The sequence below is a fragment of the Engystomops pustulosus genome, chromosome 8 (genome assembly GCF_040894005.1).
Source record: "Engystomops pustulosus chromosome 8, aEngPut4.maternal, whole genome shotgun sequence".
Classification (NCBI taxonomy): domain Eukaryota; kingdom Metazoa; phylum Chordata; class Amphibia; order Anura; family Leptodactylidae; genus Engystomops; species Engystomops pustulosus.
Genome location: NC_092418.1, coordinates 2,594,922 through 2,603,456, shown reverse-complemented (window position 1 = coordinate 2,603,456; position 8,535 = coordinate 2,594,922).

Genomic DNA, 8,535 nt, shown 5'->3' with positions numbered 1-8,535 from the left:
CCATTAGACCATCCTGGAGAGCGGCACCAGACATGAGGCCATCCTGGAGAGGGACCCCAGACATTTCACCATCCTGGAGATGAGCCACAGACATTACACAATCCAGGAGAGAGACCCCAGACATTAGGCCATCCTGGAGAGGGGCCCCAGACATTATGCCATCCTGCAGAGGGGGACCCAGACATTAAGCCATCCTAGAGAGGAGCCAAAGACATGACACCATCCTGTAGAGGGACCCCAGACATTAGGCTGTCCTGGAGAGGGGCCTCAGATATTAGACCATCCTGGAGAGGGGCCCCAGATATTAGGCCTTCCTAGAGAGGAGCCAAAGACATTATACCATCCAGGAGAGGGGCCCCAGACATTAGTCCATCCAGGAGAGGGGCCTCAGACAATAGACCATCCTGTAGAGGGACCCCAGACATTAGGCCATCCTGGAGAGGGGCCCCAGACATTAGACCATCCTGTAGAGGTGCCTCAGACATTAGACCATCCGGGATAGGGGCCTCAGACATTAGACCATCCTGGAGAGGGACCACAGATATTTAACCATCCTGGAGATGAGCCACAGACATTACACAATCCAGGAGAGAGACCCCAGACATTATTCCATCCTGGAGAGGGGCCCCAGACATTATGCCATCCTGCAAAGGGGCCACAGACATTAGGCTATCCTAGAGAGGAGCCAAAGACATGACACCATCCTGTAGAGGGACCCCTGACATTAGGCCGTCCTGGAGAGGGGCCTCAGATATTAGACCATCCTGGAGAGGGGCCCCAGATATTAGGCCATCCTGGAGAGGGGCCCCAGACATTAGGCCATTCTAGAGAAGAGCCAAAGACATTACACCGTCCAGGAGAGGGGCCCCAGACATTAGTCCATCCTGGAGAGGGGCCTCAGACATTAGACCATCCTGTAGAGGGACCCCAGACATTAGGCCATCCTGGAGAGGGGCCCCAGACATTAGACCATCCTGTAGAGGGGCCTCAGACATTATACCATCCTGTATAGGGGCCTCAGACATTAGACCATCCTGGAGAGGGGCCCCAGACATTAGACCATTAGACCATCCTGGAGAGAGGCGCCAGACATGAGGACATCCTGGAGAGGGACCCCAGACATTTCACCATTCTGGAGATGAGCCACAGACATGACACCATCCTGTAGAGGGACCCCAGACATTAGGCTGTCCTGGAGAGGGGCCTCAGATATTAGACCATCCTGGAGAGGGGCCCCAGATATTAGGCCATCCTAGAGAGGAGCCAAAGACATTACACCATCCAGGAGAGGGGCCCCAGACATTAGTCCATCCAGGAGAGGGGCCTCAGACAATAGACCATCCTGTAGAGGGACCCCAGACATTAGGCCATCCTGGAGAGGGGCCCCAGACATTAGACCATCCTGTAGAGGTTCCTCAGACATTAGACCATCCGGGATAGGGGCCTCAGACATTAGACCATCCTGGAGAGAACCACAGATATTTAACCATCCTGGAGATGAGCCACAGACATTACACAATCCAGGAGAGAGACCCCAGACATTATTCCATCCTGGAGAGGGGCCCCAGACATTATGCCATCCTGCAAAGGGGCCACAGACATTTGGCTATCCTAGAGAGGAGCCAAAGACATGACACCATCCTGTAGAGGGACCCCTGACATTAGGCCGTCCTGGAGAGGGGCCTCAGATATTAGACCATCCTGGAGAGGGGCCCCAGATATTAGGCCATCCTGGAGAGGGGCCCCAGACATTAGGCCATTCTAGAGAAGAGCCAAAGACATTACACCGTCCAGGAGAGGGGCCCCAGACATTAGTCCATCCTGGAGAGGGGCCTCAGACATTAGACCATCCTGTAGAGGGACCCCAGACATTAGGCCATCCTGGAGAGGGGCCCCAGACATTAGACCATCCTGTAGAGGGGCCTCAGACATTATACCATCCTGTATAGGGGCCTCAGACATTAGACCATCCTGGAGAGGGGCCCCAGACATTAGACCATTAGACCATCCTGGAGAGAGGCGCCAGACATGAGGACATCCTGGAGAGGGACCCCAGACATTTCACCATTCTGGAGATGAGCCACAGACATGACACCATCCTGTAGAGGGACCCCAGACATTAGACCATCCTGTAGAGGGGCCTCAGACATTATACCATCCTGTATAGGGGCCTCAGACATTAGACCATCCTGGAGAGGGGCCCCAGATATTAGGCCATCCTAGAGAGGAGCCAAAGACATTACACCATCCAGGAGAGGGGCCCCAGACATTAGTCCATCCAGGAGAGGGGCCTCAGACAATAGACCATCCTGTAGAGGAACCCCAGACATTAGGCCATCCTGGAGAGGGGCCCCAGACATTAGACCATCCTGTAGAGGTGCCTCAGACATTAGACCATCCGGGATAGGGGCCTCAGACATTAGACCATCCTGGAGAGGGACCACAGATATTTAACCATCCTGGAGATGAGCCACAGACATTACACAATCCAGGAGAGAGACCCCAGACATTATTCCATCCTGGAGAGGGGCCCCAGACATTATGCCATCCTGCAAAGGGGCCACAGACATTAGGCTATCCTAGAGAGGAGCCAAAGACATGACACCATCCTGTAGAGGGACCCCTGACATTAGGCCGTCCTGGAGAGGGGCCTCAGATATTAGACCATCCTGGAGAGGGGCCCCAGATATTAGGCCATCCTGGAGAGGGGCCCCAGACATTAGGCCATTCTAGAGAAGAGCCAAAGACATTACACCATCCAGGAGAGGGGCCCCAGACATTAGTCCATCCTGGAGAGGGGCCTCAGACATTAGACCATCCTGTAGAGGGACCCCAGACATTAGGCCATCCTGGAGAGGGGCCCCAGACATTAGACCATCCTGTAGAGGGGCCTCAGACATTATACCATCCTGTATAGGGGCCTCAGACATTATACCATCCTGTATAGGGGCCTCAGACATTAGACCATCCTGTAGAGGGACCCCAGACATTAGACCATCCTGTAGAGGGGCCTCAGACATTATACCATCCTGTATAGGGGCCTCAGACATTAGACCATCCTGTAGAGGGACCCCAGACATTAGACCATCCTGTAGAGGGGCCTCAGACATTATACCATCCTGTATAGGGGCCTCAGACATTAGACCATCCTGGAGAGGGGCCCCAGATATTAGGCCATCCTAGAGAGGAGCCAAAGACATTACACCATCCAGGAGAGGGGCCCCAGACATTAGTCCATCCAGGAGAGGGGCCTCAGACAATAGACCATCCTGTAGAGGAACCCCAGACATTAGGCCATCCTGGAGAGGGGCCCCAGACATTAGACCATCCTGTAGAGGTGCCTCAGACATTAGACCATCCGGGATAGGGGCCTCAGACATTAGACCATCCTGGAGAGGGACCACAGATATTTAACCATCCTGGAGATGAGCCACAGACATTACACAATCCAGGAGAGAGACCCCAGACATTATTCCATCCTGGAGAGGGGCCCCAGACATTATGCCATCCTGCAAAGGGGCCACAGACATTAGGCTATCCTAGAGAGGAGCCAAAGACATGACACCATCCTGTAGAGGGACCCCTGACATTAGGCCGTCCTGGAGAGGGGCCTCAGATATTAGACCATCCTGGAGAGGGGCCCCAGATATTAGGCCATCCTGGAGAGGGGCCCCAGACATTAGGCCATTCTAGAGAAGAGCCAAAGACATTACACCATCCAGGAGAGGGGCCCCAGACATTAGTCCATCCTGGAGAGGGGCCTCAGACATTAGACCATCCTGTAGAGGGACCCCAGACATTAGGCCATCCTGGAGAGGGGCCCCAGACATTAGACCATCCTGTAGAGGGGCCTCAGACATTATACCATCCTGTATAGGGGCCTCAGACATTAGACCATCCTGGAGAGGGGCCCCAGACATTAGACCATTAGACCATCCTGGAGAGAGGCGCCAGACATGAGGACATCATGGAGAGGGACCCCAGACATTTCACCATTCTGGAGATGAGCCACAGACATGACACCATCCTGTAGAGGGACCCCAGACATTAGGCTGTCCTGGAGAGGGGCCTCAGATATTAGACCATCCTGGAGAGGGGCCCCAGATATTAGGCCATCCTAGAGAGGAGCCAAAGACATTACACCATCCAGGAGAGGGGCCCCAGACATTAGTCCATCCTGTAGAGGTGCCTCAGACATTAGACAATCCTGTATAGGGGCCTCAGACATTAGACCATCCTGGATAGGGACCACAGATATGTCACCATCCTGAAGATGAGCCACATACATTACACAATCCAGGAGAGAGACCCCAGACATTAGGCCATCCTGGAGAGGGGCCCCAGACATTATGCCATCCTGCAGAGGGGGCCCCAGACATTAGGCTATCCTAGAGAAGAGCCAAAGACATGACACCATCCTGTAGAGGGACCCCAGACATTAGGCCGTCCTGGAGAGGGGCCTCAGATATTAGACCATCCTGGAGAGGGGCCCCAGATATTAGGCCATCCTGGAGAGGGGCCCAAGACATTAGGCCATTCTAGAGAAGAGCCAAAGACATTACACCATCCTGTAGAGGGGCCTCAGACATTATACCATCCTGTATAGGGGCCTCAGACATTAGACCATCCTGGAGAGGGGCCCCAGACATGAGGCCATCCTGGAGAGGGACCCCTGACATTACACCATCCTGGAGATGAGCCACAGACATTACACAATCCAGGAGAGAGACCCCAGACATTAGGCCGTCCTAGAGAGGGGCCTCAGATATTAGACCATCCTGGAGAGGGGTCCCAGACATGAGGCCATCCTAGAGAGGAGCCAAAGACATTACACCTTCCAGGAGAGGGGCCCCAGACATTAGTCCATCCTGGAGAGGGGCCTCAGACATTAGACCATCCTGTAGAGAGACCCCAGACCTTAGGCCATCCTGTAGAGGGGCCCCAGACATTAGGCCGTCCTGGAGAGTGGCCTCAGATATTAGACCATCCTGGAGAGGGGCCCCAGACATTAGGCCATCCTAGAGAGGAGCCAAAGACATTACACCATACTTGAGAAGGGCCCCAGACATTAGTCCATCCAGGAGAGGGGGCCCCAGACATTAGGCCATCCTAGAGAGGAGCCAAAGAGATGACACCATCCTGTAGAGGGACCCCAGACATTAGGCCGTCCTGGAGAGAGACCCCAGACATTAGACCATCCTGGAGAGGGGCCCCAGACATTATGCCATCCTGGAGAGGGGCCCCAGACATTAGGCCTTCCTGGAGAGGGGCTCCAGACATTAGACCATCCTGGACAGGGGCCCCAGACATACGGCCATCCTGTAGAGGGGTTCCAGACATTAGGCCATCCTGGAGATTAGCCACAGACATTACACCATCCAGGAGAGATTCCCCAGACATTAGACCATCCTAAAGAGGGGCTCCAGACATTATGCCACCTGGAGAGGGGCCCCAGACATTAGGCCATCCTAGAGAGGAGCCAAAGACATTACACCATCAAGGAGAGGGGCCCCAGACATTAGGCCATCCTGGAGAGGGGCCCCAGACATTAGGCCATCCTGGAGAGGGGCCCCAGACATTACACCATCCTGGAGAGGGCCCCTAGACATAAGGCCATCCTGGAGAGGGACCCGAGACATTAGGCCATCTTGGAGAGGGGCCTCAGACTTTAGGCCTGCCTGGAGAGGGGCCCCAGACATAACACCATCCTGGACAGGGCCCCTAGACATAAGGCCATCCTGGAGAGGGACCCCAGACATTAGGCCATCCTGGAGAGGGGCCTCAGACATTAGGCCATCCTGGAGAAAGACCCCAGATATTAGGCCATCCTGGAGAGGGGCCCAATACATAAGGCCATCCTGTAGAGGGGCCCAGACATTAGGCCATCCTGGAGAGGAGCCCCAGACATTAGACCATCCTGTAGAGGGGCCTCAGACATTAGACCATCCTGTATAGTGGCCTCAGACATTAGACCATCCTGGAGAGAGGCCCCAGACATTAGACCATTAGACCATCCTGGAGAGGGGCCCCAGACATAAGGCCATCCTAGAGAGGGACCCCAAACATTTCACCATCCTGGAGATGAGCCACAGACATTACACTATCCTCGAGAGAGACCCCAGACATTAGGCCATCCTGGAGAGGGGCCCCAGACATTAGACCATCCTGTAGAGGGGCCACAGACATTAGACCATCCTGTATAGGGGACTCAGACATTAGACCATCCTGAAGAGTGGCCCCAGACATTAGACCATTAGACCATCCTGGAGAGGGGCCCCAGACATATGGCCATCCTAGAGAGGGACCCCAGACATTTCACCATCCTGGAGATGAGCCACAGACATTAGTCCATTCTGGAGAGGGGGCCCAGACATTAGACCATCCTGTAGAGGGGCCTCAGACATTAGACCATCCTGTATAGGGGCCTCAGACATTAGGCCATCCTGGAGAGGGGCCCCAGACATTAGGCCGTCCTGGAGAGGGGCCTCAGATATTAGACCATCCTGTAGAGGGACCCCAGACATTAGGCCATCCTGGAGAGGTGCTCCAGACATTAGGCCATCCTGGAGAGGGGCCCCAAACATTAGACCATCCTGGAGAGAAGCCCCAGACATTAGGACCAGACACTATGGGGCAGATTTACTTACCCGGTCGCGATCCAGCGGCGCGTTCTCTGCGGTGGATTCGGGTCCGGCCGGGATTCACTAAGGTAGTTCCTCCTCCGTCCACCAGGTGGCGCTGCTGCGCTGAAAAGCATCTGAATGCACTGGAATTCACCGAGCCGGACCAAGTGAAGGTAAGCACGTCCCAAGCAACACTTTTTTTAAAAAAATGCGGCGGTTTTTCCGAATCCGTCGGGTTTTTGCTCGGCCACGCCCCGGAAATATTTGGGTAACGCGTCGGGAAAACGCGAATCGGGCCCTTAGTAAATGACCCCCTATAAGTCATAAAGAGTATAAAACACAGGAGGAAATGTTCCGTGATGGTCATGTTGCTCTACTGTGACCAATATCAGGATAATATATTGGGGCACTGTCAGGATGAGTGGTAGTGGATCCTCTGGACCATCGGAGATGATGACGTAAGCCAACACCTGGGACCGGAGCCTAAGTGGCCCCTGGTTTTAACCAGAGCCGCCGCAAAGAAGGTTGGCTGCGGTGTGGTGCCACCAGGTTCTTCCACAGGCACGACTTTGTCCGCAGTGGCGGTCAAGGCGAAGTACAGAATCATAAGGCAAGATCGTAGTCAAGGACAGGCAGGAGGTGAAGACAGGCAGCACAGGATCAGAGTCAGGGACGTAGCGGAAGGTCAGGATGGGCAGCACAGGAGCGAGGTCAGGAACAGAATCAAGGTCAGGAAATCAGGATAATTGCACAGGGCTGATGAACAAGCTTTCTCTAAGGCTATGAGGCACAAAGATCCAGCAGGAAACACAGGAAGAGGTTGAGACTTTATCAAAATTGGCAACCACCCAGCGGCAATTATCGGCGCACTGGTCCTTTAGATCCCCAGAAGCCGACATGTGCACTCACCGGCCTGTCGGAGCAAGCGCTGGAATCTGGAGAGGTGAGAGCTGTGGCAGGGGTCGGGGGCACACAGAGGAGCATGGGTGCGCCCGTGACCGGCACATTTACTAAGAGCAGTGCAGTATGTACTACGTGCAGTGTCCTGTGTAGTGTGTACTATATGCAGTGTCCTCTGTACTATGTGCAGTGTCATGTATAGTGTGTACTATGTGCAGGGTGAGTACTATGTGCAGTGTGTACTATGTGCAGGGTGTTTACTATGTGCAGTGTGCAGTGTATACTATGTGCAGTGCATATTATGTGCAGTGTGTACTATGTGCAGTGTCCTGTGTATTGTGTACTATGTGCTGTGCGTAGTATGTGCAGGGTGTGTACTATGTGCAGTGTGTACTATGTGCAGTGTCCTGTGTACTATGTGCTGTGTGTACTATGTGCAGGATGTGTACTATGTGCAGGGTGTCCTGTTTACTATGTGCAGTCTGTACTATGTGCAGGATGTGTACTATGTGCAGTGTGTACTATGTGCAGGGTGTACTATGTGCAGGGTTTACTATGTGCAGGCTATACTATGTGCAGGGTGTGTACTATGTGCAGTGTGTACTATGTGCAGTGTGTACTATGTGCAGTGTGTACTATGTGCAGGGTGTTTATTATGTGTAGTGTGTACTATGTGCAGTGTGTACTATGTGCAGTGTGTACTATGTGCAGGGTGTTTACTATGTGTAGTGTGCAGTGTATACTATGTGCAGTGCATACTATGTGCAGTGTGTACTATGTGCAGTGTCCTGTGTATTGTGTACTATGTGCTGTGTGTAGTATGTGCAGGTTGTGTACTATGTGCAGTGTGTACTATGTGCAGTGTCCTGTGTATTGTGTACTATGTGCAGGATGTGTACTATGTGCAGGATGTGTACTATGTGCAGGATGTGTACTATGTGCAGGGTATACTATGTGCAGGGTGTGTACTATGTGCAGGGTGTCCTGTGTACTATGTGCAGTGTGTACTATG